Below are 15006 nucleotides of genomic sequence, written 5' to 3' on the forward strand. Positions count from 1 at the left end.
AGATTGTAGATAGCTATTGCTCCCTATCATCTCTTTCTTGATGTCATTTATTTCTTCTTGTATTTTCTGGTTTTTCTCTTCCACTTTTCCGCTAATTTCTGCTTTCCACTCCTCCATGTGGTCCTTAATCTTGTCCATATCTGATCCTATTTTCAAAATCTCTTCCTTCATCTCCTGCTTCATCTCCTCCATCATCTGCTTCTGCTTCTCTTCTTGTTTACTGATGATTTCTTCCTTCATCCGCTTCATCTCTTCCATCATTTGCTTCTGTTTTTCTTCCTGTTTACTAGTAATTTCTTCCATCATTTGCTTCTGTTTTTCTTCTTGCCTCTTCTCCTTTTCTTCCTGTTCTTCCTTCTGTTTCCTCTCTTTCTCTTCCTGTTCTTCCTTCTGTTTCCTCTCCTTCTCTTCCTGTTCTTCCTTCTGTTTCCTCTCCTTCTCTTCCTGCCTCTTCTCCTTTTCTTCCTGTTCTTCCTTATCGCGCTTTCGGTTTTCTTCCATCATTTGCTGTTGCTTTTCCATCATTCCTTTTAAGATTTCGAACATTCCCTGTTGTTCTTCTTTCTGCTTTCTTTCCTTCTCTTCTTGCTTCTCCTCCTGTACCTTCTGGTACTCTTCAAATTGTGCTTTTAATTGGCTTAACGTTGACATCTTTACTTTTACGTATTATTTCCGAGTTCTCTATTATTTCAGATAATACTCTAATTCTGCCCTAACTTCTCTATAGTTCAATATTCACAAATATTCTTATTCTTACTCACTCAACTGCATTGATACAATGCTTAAATATAGGCTTAACTACTCTGACTAGGCTTTGCTTACGAGGATGACCCAATTACTCCATGAAATATGAAACATTTACCCTAATGACGAAGATTCCAAATCGTAATTCTGGCATAAATAATTAAAAAGGTTCAAATAACTCAATTTCTTACCATCTACTTCCTATATCTAAGTTATTTCATAATAAATTGTGACTAACATATTAGCAACATCCTTTAAATTCACTTACAATGTTTATATTTAGAATTATAAAGTCTTCATATTCTACTTCAGCTTCCTCTAGACAGAAATTCGACTATTTCCAGCCGTCCTGAGATATTTTCTTCATCTCATCCATCCGTTTCTCTTCCCTCTTATCTCTGATTATTATTATTATTGGGCATCTACTCGACTTCACAGTCCATTGTCCTCCTGTGTTTTCTTCGATCCCAATATAAAAATTTATCTGGTCAAACGACAACTTCTTTTACCAGATATAACTAAATTTTGCACGATACCTCCATTTTCACTCCATCATCTGGTCCATACATTCAAAATCCTCTGTGAATCAACTCCTAAAATATACCTTTCCTTCTTATCAAGGCTCTCTCAGTAAAATTTTAAAACTGCCACATGTTTGCGTAATTCTACAAGACTCAACAACTCCATTTCTTGACCTTAATACCTTTCTCTTCATTCTGAATATGACGTAGCATCATATGTACATGGTCTAATGACCAACGTCTCTCTCCCACGGTGTTTTTCTCTTGAATTATTCCACTGTTGCGGCATCAATTACTACATGTTTTGGCGACGCTTTACTCCACGGTGTCTTTCTCTATTTGCCACACATTACTCCGACGGTGTCTTTCTCTTGAATTGCCCTACTGTTGTGGCGCCAATTATCTACATGCACCAACCCGCGTCCAGGTGGGATACACGAGTTTCCAGACTAGCTCTTAATAATAATTTCATCTGCCAAATATTCCTGGGTTGTGAGTTCCGCGTGAGAAAGAACACCGATGGCCTACGGTAAATCCCAACCTACGTAGATGAACGTCTTCAACACGCTATTAGTCGGTTACCGTATATGTATGATTCCGCATTTTATCGTAAAAATCAGATTATCGTGGCTTGTCAAGAACTCCATACATGTCATCATCATGATCGCAATGAGAATTAGTCATTACAAGCTTATATCTAGTACTTATTCTAAGTAGACATTGAAAGAATTTAATGTTTTCACTACTCAGTTTTTATTCATAAATTGGTCTAAGTATGAGTTGAAATAAACGTAGATTATCTTGAAAAATCATTTATACATTATGGCAGGTTTCCTACGCAATCAGCATCTAAATAATGTAATGATGTTGCCTTGAAGAAAATAGGTTTAAGAAAACCTCTAATAAATAAATGAAATTAGGCCTCATTCATCTGTATCCTAGTCCTGGCCTGTCAAAGAATTGTATTATAATTAAGTAGTATCCAAGGGATTCAAATGAAAAGAAAAATAAATAAATTATATAACCAAGTAAAATCACTCAACATAATTGTAAAAGTTGGATAATTATAATAATTATAATTATTATAATGATTGTAATGATTGGATGCATCCCAAAGATTCAAGTAAAATAAGCTATATCCCTACTATATACAATGTTCAAATTGGGTTTCAATTGAAAATGTGAAAAACGCAAAGAAAATGGTCAATAATTATTCAATTAATTAATTAATTAATTAATTAAGATCTGGAATCTCTCAATATTAAGCTAAGTTGCTTCTCAAAATTATCAAAATTCAATCGTCTGAACCTAAATTCACTTGCAATTACAGAAATGCATATCACTCGGTTGAAACACTTCACATCAATGTCCACGCACAGTAGAAAAAATCGTGTGAGAAGATTAATGTCTGACCATTAGGGATTTTCTCTATTTGAGGTTCCAAATTATTTAAACGTTTCATATTTCGTGCTAGTTGGCCTCCATATAAGCAAATCTAAGTCCACTTTAAGTCGTAAGCATTCTCAAATTAATTCCATCGTAAGGCTTATATGGCTAAATCATTCAATTATTATTTTAATTCATGGTTAAAATTCACTTAAAGTGCGTATATGACTTACCATAACATTACCAAGTGTATTCAATTAATATTCCAACGAATAATACCATGGGTGGAAAAATTGACACATAGGAAGACTCTATCTTCATCTAAAATCCACATATGAAAGACTAAGTTACCAGTGATGTCTTATACTGCTCCCATAAAATCATAAGTTGAATTGCCGTAAGTGAGAATACATGAAAATAATCGTAGATATGTCAGTGAAGGCCTAAATATTGATGTAAGTGACCTCTCGGCTCTTCTATAGTGATGGCATTAAGATCGTTTCCTAATCTGTATTATATATATTAGGGAATAAAATAGCAATCAGAAACAGTACGTTTCAATACCTATACTTAGCATGTGCAACCTACACATACTACCATCTCTCGAAGAAATACTATGACCAACTTCCTAAATAACAGTAACTATCACCATCAAAATATACTAGCAACTCATATGCTAATTACATTCACCATTTAACACTTCCATTATCGCGTAGCATTTATAATCGAAGCACTCGTTTCATCAAAATGCGCAACATATGTGCCATAACCTACACATATATAAATCATTATTATTACTGTCATAGTATCAAAGATCAGCACATCGTAACCTTAACATTGTGCCACTATATCTTATTGTAACACTCCCTAAATACGATCTTTACGCACGTTATTTGTTAAAGCCATCATGCATATAAATATTAGTTTCCTCTTAATACTCTAACACTTCACTGACAACGAATTATGAAAAATATCAATCACTTCTCCACTATCATATTGACAAACTTACGAACGGCATTCACTGGTATTTTAACGCCTATGTCTGGAATTTACGGTAACCTTGGATGAATACCTATTTCCTTGTAAACACACTCGTATATTAACTACGCACACACACAATGTCATAATGCACATTATATATTAACCAAAAGAATAAGGTTTTCTACTTACGACACGACTCAAATGGGGACTTATCTTTGCTTATTGGATTTTGACTTCCATCTCGCTGTTGATCGTCATGGGATGGTAGGTCTCGCTCCATGGTTCGGCTTAAGTAATAGGGTTCATCTCGTCATCACAGCTGACTACTGTCCTCCTGGATCATCCATCTCGTCAAGCGTCACCATAGCCAGAGTAGTCTTTGCCTCAGCTTCTTAGAACATCATGGTGGTCTTCATTGCATCAAGGACAGAATAACACAAGGCATTAGTTGATTTATGCATACTGTAAACTGCTTAGTATTGCTAATGCGAAAAATATATTTGTTTTCTGGTCCGTCTAATCTGCCTATAAGACTCTAAATATCGTCTTATTCTAACTGCCTTGCTCGCCGAAACGGTGTGAATTTTACGTGCTTTTAGAATTGCACTCTGTTTTCCCTTTAATTCAGCTCTCTTAACGTTGTGCATATCAGGCAAATACAATGTTCCGAGCCCAACCGTGACGTAGTACAGCTCCAACTTGACGTTTCTTATCAGCTGGTCTTTAATCTCACGTATATGTCAATCACAGCTGATCTTTTGCGGGTTATCGTAGATTTGATTTTATCTCCAACAGTTGATTAAAGACTCCGATAAATAGTTGGTTTCTTTACGCGATTCCGTCTTTCTTCGATGCCGTGCTCAATTGAGATTTGTTCTAATGGAAGACTTTTTTTTCAATAATCGATTTAAATAATCCGCTCTCGTCATTCTTTCGCACCGCCTTCTAAAAGTGGTTCTTTTTGCGATTGCCGGTTGAATTTATTATCTCTTCAGTTCGTACCGCTGTTAATTGCTTTTATTCTGATCCGTTAATAGCCGGAGCGCCATTTTTGTTCCTAATACAGCAACTATAGAACAGTGAAATGGCACAACCTTAAACTGAATAATTCAATGTAGGTTTCATAATAAACGTTTTTTTGAAGTAGAATATCGTGAGATGAATTTCTTAGTTTCTCGCTTATTAAAACGAATATTGAGTACTGGCATTCTGATAACTTGATTTCACAGAGCCATCTATCGGTCTAATATAGAAAGATCTCCATAGACAACACTCATAGAGTTATCTATCGGGCTGGCATAGAAAGATCAGCGGAAACAACTCTTTCATGGAGCCATCTATCGGCGAGTACAGTGAACAGCAATGGCCTAATCATCATATTATTTGAAAAAATGACTACTTGGCGGAAATAAAGGACATAATGAAATACATATCTTTTTTTGTGTAGTAAACCAGAGATGGAAACTTTTCTTTTCATGAATAATATGGGCATTAGTATAGCAGCTCTCGCACAATATTGCGTCACACGTTTAAGTTATATATATAGACTAGCAAGATACCCGTGCTTCGCTACGGCATTATAATGAAATTTATAATTGAATGCTTAACGAATTATATATAATCCGCCGAAGTTCGCGATCTAACTCGTTTTCTGAGAGTATCCGCCAAATTCGTGATCTCACTCGTTTTCTGAGGGATTACGGCAAATTTCCTCCCATTTTTCAATCTTCCTTTCCAGCAATCGATTTCGTACTTCCCGTGCTAGGTCCAGGTATTCCACCCGACCAGTTGAGTCCCTCAATCTTTGCCAACTTTTCCTATCAGAATTTAAATATGGATCAAATCCTTGAGGAGATCCGGCGTGATGTCGTCTTGGGTGCCTTGGCGGTACTGAACCCGCGGCCGGACTGCAATCGTAGTCATTGCCCGGCCAGAACCCGTTTCCAGCGCGGTCCGCACATTTTGACGACGGTCCAGATGATGATGATGATGATGATGATGATTATTATTATTATTATTATTATTATTATTATTATTATTATTATTATTATTATTATTATTATTATTATTATTATTATTATTGATGGTCTGGAACCCACAGCAAGATGCAAGACCGCCACTTGGTAGTAAATTACATCCTCTGCATTGTCATTGCTGACAACGTGACCAGGACCATCGTCGCGCGTAGGCAAGTGCGCGAGATTTCTGGCGACACTAATGATATACTTCTGTGAATTATTGACCTTATTATAGAGGTGAACAACTGCACGGTAAATGTCATTCATATCGTTTATTTCAAATGGGATTACATTTTTATTTGTATGCCAGGAGAATCTACTGTAATCTAACTTTATGTACTCCAAAGGAAAAGATGGTTCTTCAAAACGAAACCAAGAAAGATTAAAAATGATCAGTTTATGATCAGAATAAGTACATTATGAACAGTAAAATCAATTGGTCTCAACTCCTTTTTCACCCCACTGCCGTTAAGTTGCTTTACTTCACCCCCCCCCCCCCCCCAAAAAAGAAGGCGTGTTTCCTTATGTTTGAAGGAGATTCCAAATAGCAATGTTCACGTCTGTTACCTTCAGTTCTGAGATGTAAGTATCCCCCAAAAAATAATTCACTTCTTCATTTCCTTTCACACTTCCTCCCCCCCCCCAGGTGAATTTCCCGTTAAAAATACTTGTCTCTTTAATAGTAAAGGATCTTCTAAATACCAATCATCACGGATCTAACATCTTCAGTTTTTGAGATATGTGTCCACATAAAAGGAATTCAACTCCTTTTCACCCCTGCCCCCAAAATGTTTTCGCCCAAAAACGCTCTTTTCTTTGTTTCTAAAAGAGATACAAATATAAATTTTTATGTCTGTAACAACTTTAGATTTATTAGATGTAAGTATTCTCATACAATTAATTCAATTAATTTTTCAATTTTTCACCACCACCTCCCCCTTTCATTGGATTTTCCAAGAATACGTGTTTCTTTAACTTTAAAGCAGATTCCAAATACCAATTTTCACGTCTGCAAAATCTTTCGTTTTTGAGATAATAGTATCCTCATACAAATAATTCAACTAATTTTCCAATTTCCCTCTTCCCTTTAGGTGGATTTTGGAAAATAAGAAATACGTATTCCTTTATTTTTAAAGGAAATTCCAAATACCAAATTTCACGTCTGTAACATCTTCAGCTTTTGAGATATCAGTATCCTAATTAAAAGAATTCAACCCCATTTTCAGTCAAGTGGTTTTTCAGTAACCAAAAAAATACATGTTTCTTCTTTTTCAATAGAGTTAAAAAATACTACTTTTCACTTCGGTAACATGTTAAGTTTTTGAGATATACTGTAGAAATGCTCATTTTAAAATTTCACGCCCTTTTTAGTTCCCCTTAAGTGGAGTTTCCAAAAACAAATCACCTATGTTTCTTTACTTTTACAGGAGATTCCAAATACCAAGTTTTACGTCTGTAACATTTTACGTTTCCGAGATATACTGTTGATATAGTCTTTCTAAAAAATTCACCCCGATTTTTCACTCCTGTTTAACCCCCATTAATTGGATTTTATTATTAAAGGAGATCCCAAATACCAATTTTCAGGTCCGTAATATCTTCAGTTTCTGAGATATAAAGGCATTCAACCACTTTTTCACCCTTTTCCACCCTTCCTAGTGGGATTTTACGAAAACAAAAAATACGTATTTCTTAATTTTTAAAGGAGATTCTAAATACCAATTTTTACATCTATAAACATGAAAAGTTTTGAGATATAGATACACTCATTTTAAAATTTCGCCCCCCTTTTCACCCCCATAGCGACGGTATATCTAAAAATCCTCTCTTAGGGAGCACCTACGTGTTAATATGAATGTATCCCCAAAATTGCATTTCTTTATGTCTAGTAGTTTTGGCTCGGTGGAGGATTGCGGAGTAGCTCTGATAACAGCTATCCCTACTGCACAAAAAATTATACCCTCCTCAAAAATAATTACATATGCATATAAATAATAGATAGGTGGGTGTAACTGTTTTAAGAGGAAGTACAACTCCGCAACGGTTAATCAGACGGAAAACAGAGGAGGTTCACCCCTGCTTAAAATGAAGATATTGGCAAAATAAAGGAAAAGGTTACGACGACATTGAAATGAAACTCTTCTTTTTTGCTATTGTGCTTTATGTCACACCGACACAGATAGGTCTTATGGCGACGATGGGACAGGAAAGGCCTAGGAACGGGAAGGAAGCGGCCGTGGCCTTAATTAAGGTACATCCCCAGCCTTTGCCTGGTGAGAAAATGGGAAACCACGGAAAACCATCTTCAGGGCTGCCGATAGTGGGGTTCGAACCCACTATCTCCCGAATGCGAGCTCACAGCTGCGCGCTCATAACCACATGGCCAACTCGCCCGGTAATGAGAGACTCTCAAGGCTTCGGAATCATAATACCGTCAGTAAGAGAACAAGATTTGGCCAAACCCGGTGGTATAGGAAAAATGAAAGTAAGGAGACTGATATAAGTAAGTGGAAGCAATGGCAGACTCTTAAGACCCCCTAACGACGCCAACCTACACTCCCAAGTTTTGAGTGACGGAGTCCCCTTTTAGTCGCCTCTTGCGACAGGCAGCTAATAACGTGGGTGTATAACAAATAGCAAACAACAACTTGTCACATCCGAGATAAATATGAGGCTTTGAGGTGGTGAACAGATTCGTTTATATCGGTGTCCTAGTAACAAACAATGGGGGCTGCTCGGATGAGATCAGAAGACGCCTTGAAATGGCATGCAATGTGTCGGCGAAGATGAAGGAGATCTGGAAAGACAGAGACATCACTAGCTACACTAAACACAGGCTGGAAAATGCTCTGGTTTTCCCCATCGCCTTATACGCAGCTGAAACCTGGACAATTCATAAAGCTGACAAGAAGAAGACTGAAGCGCTGGAAATGTGGGTGTACCACCGAGTTCTAAGAGTATCCAGGACCGAGCACTGGACGAACGCTTCTCTCCTAGAAGAGCTCAAGATCAAGGACATGCTTAAGAAGATTAGCCAGGCCTATTTGCGATACTTTGGCCACGTATCAAGGAGAACTGGAGATATGGAAAAGCTGATCGTGGAGGGCAAAGTGCTTGGAACTGGATCCGAGGAAGAGCTCAAGCAAGGTGGAATGACCAGATGAAGGAGTTGGTTGGGAGGTATCTGCATCATCTGATTCATCTAACACAGGATAGAAGAGCATGACAGACACACTGCAACGGTACATACATGCCACTACACCATGTGAACGGAAATTACCCTGTCACACATAATTATTTTATTTGACGTAGTGTACATTCGCAAATAATATACTGTATATATACATACTGAGTGGCAAAATGTCATGTGAATGACCCCTGAGCGTTGCGACTATCAGCAGCGTAGCTGAGCAGTCTGTCACAGACACCAGCGTCGTGAACATGACAACACGTTGCGAGTTAACCGACTTTGAACGTGGGTTGATCATCGGCGCACGGCGCATGGATCATAGCAATGCGGAGATTACACGGGAATTCACGTTCCCGGGGTCAACAGTGTCGAAGGGGGATCTTCAATATCGTAGAGAGAATATTACCACCCGCGTAAACCCCCGCTCAGGACGACCACAGGTGTGAATGGACATCACGTCGCCTCCGTGGAACCATACTGTGTGGTCGACGGGCTTCTGTGAGTCAGATCACCGCTCAGTTGAATGTTGGGAGTTAGAATCCCACTTCTACCAGGACTGTATGGTGGAAATTGCACCGCATAAGCTTCACCAGCAGACGACCAGCTTGTGTCCCTTTGCTATTACATCGACACAAAGATCAACGACGTGCATGGGCCCGCGAACTTGTGCAATCGACCATGGAACAGTGGTGGCGTGTGGTATGGTCAGATAAATCCAGGTTCTAGTTGTATCGAGCTGATGAGCGCATGAGAGTGTGGCGTATGCCGCATGAAGCTATGGCTCCTGCGTGTCAACAAGTTTGTGTCCAGGCTGGAGGTCTCTCAGTTCTGTTCTAGGTGGCGTTTTGACGGTCGCAATCAGGCCCCATTGTCCGGCTGCAGGGAGCGCTGACAGGTGCCCGTTATGTGGATATTCTTTCAGACCATCTGCACCTATGGGGATGCAATGTTTCAACAGGACAATGAGCCATGTCACCACTCTGTGGTGGTTGAAGGAGCACCCCTGTGAAGTTACGACAATGGACTAGCCCTCCAGATCCCCAGATCTTAAACCAATAGAGCATTTATTGGATGCTGTTGATGCTGGTGTAACCTCCATGAACCCCGCACCAACTACACAAGACGAATTGTGGTTAGCAGTGCAAGATGCATGGGTCCATATCCCTCCAGAATGATCCTAACACATAGTAGAGCTGATGCCTCACCGTTTTGCTGCCGTTGTTTTGTGTAATTTTTTTAGGGGGAGATGTTTTATCAATTTTTTTTAAGTTAACCTTTTTAGCTTTTATATTTGTTTGGGTTCGAGGGACTCTCCCACGATTTCGGTATGATAAATTGATATACTTAGCATGGAAGGCTTATTTACCTTTATCACTAAATTTTCTCTTCTTTAACTGGATATTAACGTCACATTCAGTGTCTTCCCATGACCTTTGGCCACTCAGTGTATATTTTGCAACGTTTTTCTTAATAATTCGCTTCAGACCCCGTTCCAAACTTTCTGTCTCTCTTGTTTCTTTTATATGTGTCACGGATGTTCTGCCATCTCTTCTTTAACGCGTCAGATGACAAACCTCAAACGTCAAATTGAAATCAAAGTCAAATACTAAGAAGAGAACCTAATCACTTTTTATTTATTTGGAAGTTTATGGCCACCGAAGAAACTTTTGCATCTTTAGCATTTTCTTTTTGGGTCTCTAAAGGATACATTAGTATATATTGTGAACAAGTGCTGACTGTCATTGCTGGCAAACTTCCCGCTGTGTTCTTACAGCAGCCTTCGAAATATAAGCTACTGGAAGAGTCAAATTAATTTTGGAACAAATGGAACTTCCCGCATTGTGTACTGTAGGTGCTATAGACAGCAAACAAATACGGATGAAATGCTCACCCAAATCGGGCTCTCTGTATTTCAATCATCATGAGTACTACTCAACTGTTCTTTTGACAATTGTTGATGCTAACTACAAGTTTGTCCTGGTGGATGTTGGTTCTTATGGAAAAGAAGGTGATAGTGGAATTTTTCAGAAATCAAAAGTAGGCGATTTACTGAAACAATCGAGTTTCTACCCTCCTTCGACTAACCTGCGAGAGTCTGACATTGTGAGACCATACGTCATAGTTGGAGATGAAGCTTTCCACCTGGCCAAGCATATGATGAAATCCTACTCGAAAGATTTGGAAAAGAGTATTTTCAATTACAGACCTTGTAGTGCTAGGAGAGTATCAGAAAACAGTTTCACACTTCTTGCTCAAGTATTTAGAGTGTTCAATTCGCCAATCGCACTGAAAGTGAACACGCGTGACAAAGTGGTAATTGCAGCATGATGCCTTCATAATCTACTTAGAGATGCACTCCTTGAAGAAACAGGGAAACCGTATTACCGACAGGACAAAAAATAGCATTAACCACCGATAATTTAATTACATTTACACCTCGTGGCGGTTACGCACAATTAGAAGGTTTCCACATCCGACAAAATTTCACAAACAACTTTACATCCAATGAAGGATCTGTACCTTGGCAACACCAGCCTATTCTGACAACTAATATTGAGTAGTTCATTTGAATATTAAGATGTCAGTTTAATTGAAACAAGAAAACTACTGTATACAATTTGAAAAAATTAAAATTGATAACTCTTATTGGAACTCATTAATTTAATTTAAAATTTAAAATATATTAACCCTCATTATGATAATGAAAGAGCTATCGTTACATTTATTGAAATTTGTAAACTTACCATTTATTTTCATTTTTGTATCAATCTCATCCCAAACATGGTCTCGTATAAAGATATTGTACTGCGGGCGTTCTAAATCGTACACACATTTATGCTCGGAAGCTAAGTGGCAAAGAGCTATATCATGCGAGTGACTGAACACACACTCGACTTTTCGAAGCTTCGACATCGTACCCAAAGTCAATAATTAACTAATACACAACAGAAACTTACATCAGCTGTCGCAGCGACTGCGACCGCCAGCACTGCTCACTGCACCAGTGTGGCGGCTAAGCCGCAATCGCCGCGAATCGCAGACCAAACTCAAACTGCGCATGCGCGGAGGTCGAGACTGCTGTTGCCGTGCGGCTACAATCGCACTTTGGAAAACGCACCTTAAATATTATTTGTTGCACTGTCTTAGGCTGCAATAAGTATTTAATTTATTTGGCAAATTACCTCGGAAAAGCCGGGTGGCATAAATAGTACTTTCAAATTCCTTTTTCTCAAGATGCACGGACTTTTATTTTCCTCAGGGAGACTCTGGAGGACCCTTACTCATTAATAACATGGAGATTGGGATTGTGTCGTACGGACGCGGTTGTGCTTTGGGGTACCCAGGAGTATATACAAGAGTGGACAGTTATGCAGACTGGATCCAAGAGCATTCACGAGGTCATCATCTGAGCAGCAATGGTATCTTCTTATTCTCTGCAGTTTTGATTTCTAGGAGTTTGACTGGATGACAGGTAAAGTATATCAAATGGAACGTTTTCGTAATAGTTACAATTGTACTCAGTTTTTCAATGTAACATAAATTTCCAGGCCTTCCAACTGCCACGAATTTTAAGTTACCGTTCTGATTTTCACACATATTTTACATTATTATTCTTGTCTTATAGGGAATAATTTTGAGGTTATCAACTCATTTGGTTCATACATGATATTATGTAAATGTAATAAAAACTTTCCAGTCTGTCAGACACACAACAATTAATAATTAATAAGTCGACACTGGAAAATGTGGTTTCTGTCTTAACAAAGTATTATGTAAAAATATGAATTCGTGTCCTCATTCCGAATCGGTGCAGCTCTTTTCAGGCACACTCCCAATGCTCCAATGGAGGCGAGATTATTGTAGAATTTTAACCACAAACTAACCCCCCTGCAAATGTTAAATTTTTTACAGTACTAGCTGGCCAGAGTGTTGCTTTTTTATCTTCTATTTTCTAGTAGTTTAATTTTGCAATGACACAGGTAAGTTTACGGCAAAGTCTGGTTAGGAAAGTACTAAGACAGGAAAAGAAGTGGCCGTGGTCTTCGTTAAGTTACATCCCAGCATGAACATCTTCTGACCTGCTGATGGTGGGGTTCAAACCTACTATCTCCCGAATGCCAGCTTACAGCGGCTCACGTCACGCAGCCAACTTCTCCGTGAAGAATAGTTCCTTTACACTGAATATACCAACGGCCGTAGCCGTGCTGAAACACCGGATCCCGTGAGATCTCCGATGTTAAGCAACATTGGGCGTGGTCAAGATTTGGATGGGTTGCCACGCGCTGTTGGTGGGGTGTAAGGGAATGGAGGAGCGGAAAGGACCTGACTTCCGGCAGAATACACCCTTACCTTACCTTACACTGAATATGAACCTTAGTGGTTATGTACTGCCTACATAATATGGATGCAGAACGCCTATGTTTACGTACCGCAATGCTCGTAGCATTCCAATATACGGCTCCATATTCCATTGTTCATGTTACAGCCTATCAGAGGTGGCAATTTCAAATGCCGTACGAATTGCGTTTTAGCTGTTCGTTGTTGGTTTATCGCTATTTTAGCATCTTATCTTCCACAAGACCTCAAAGTGCTAGATACGGTGAGATCGGTGTTTCTTGTACGTCAAGACAATGGAACAAGTGATATTTCTGACCCACGTCCAATCCAGAAATTTGGGAAAATTTAGTCAAAGCATTTGGGGACGTTCTGTGCAAAATGCGCTAGTACTCCATTCTATATATACCGAACTGTGTCGACGATATCTAGCACCGTCAATTCTGTAAGCACCGGCTTGTTGATACATTTATGATGGATGTACTGATTAACTTTGCCATAAAAAAGTCAGGAGTAATTTGGTATCTCTTTTGTCGTATCCTCGAAAACATAGAGAGGGAGAAATTCTAAAAATTGAGAGGGTATTTTTCAAACCCCAAGAAGTATATTATGGCTACGGGAACTGCAAAAGTTAGGTGGATTCGATATTTGCAATTTCGGACACATGATTGTACTTCAGATGTGGCCATACGTTCTCTAAACCATAATGCTACCACAGGGGCGATTTCGAGATGAAATAGCGTTATTGCTTATTGCTGTTGTTACTCAAGTATTGCGTAATTGGTTTATCTCGCTCATTCTCCTAATTGTGGAATTTACTCTTTCTCTAAAATGGATAGAGAAGATGTTCTCTGCTGTCTCTAGGAGTGTCTTAATGGAATAATTAAGTAGCTCGCGATTCTCGGGCAATACCTAGATTTTAGAGAGTCCATGGCCTTCTGTATATTTTTCTTAGCGTGGATTGGGCAGGCAATCCGAGGTCGTATATCAAGCGCTGTATTTATTGTTGGAAGACGCAAAATGGTCTCCTGTAAATCATGTTGGCTGAGCAGTACTCCATATCAAAAATGTTCCGTAATCACGGTTTTCTGTTGTACTCATCAAAATGTGCGATGCAACGTCTTTCATTGCAGCTTGAGTTTTACAAAATAAACTGTTTTAGCCTGAAAAACAGACAGCACTACAGCCATACATATACAGAAAAATAAATACCAGCTATTATATGCTATAGGCCTATAAATATGAGCGCTAAGTATTAACAATTAGTGTTCTTGGTAAAAAAAAAAAGACTTGCTACGCCTTGCGATTGTGAATGAACAAGACCTGATCTACAGAGGTGGAAAGGGAATAAAAGAACAAACGTCCAGAGTCATGCAAATGATAGGCCTACTTTTGATTTTGATATATTTCATCCTTTCGAACCAGTAGTAAATTTTTTGGGATATGACCCAACTTTGGGTTAATTTTGCCCTACATCAACTAAAACAACAGGTAAATTGTTGGCCTTATAAAAAAACGAAGTGCACTATGTAGCCTCTTTTATATTGTATACCAGAAACGTCACATGAATTTACTTCGTAACTCTAACGGTTTTCGAGAAAATCCAGCTTTCTTGTGTGTTTGGATGTGGCCGCCTTTACTAATGAATTGGTTTTTCATTTCGCGCCTAAGTTCATGTGTTCAAAAGCTAACTGAAGAATAAGCGCGCCATTCTACGGAAAGCGTTTGGAAGCTATAGTTGTATTGTTGTGAGTGCTAAACATGCTTTTCCATATTTGAGAACTTTATGTGGCACAATATACAGTGCATAACAGTCTTGTTTGTACACCCC

The sequence above is a fragment of the Anabrus simplex genome, chromosome 5 (genome assembly GCF_040414725.1).
Source record: "Anabrus simplex isolate iqAnaSimp1 chromosome 5, ASM4041472v1, whole genome shotgun sequence".
Taxonomy (NCBI): Eukaryota; Metazoa; Arthropoda; class Insecta; order Orthoptera; family Tettigoniidae; genus Anabrus; species Anabrus simplex.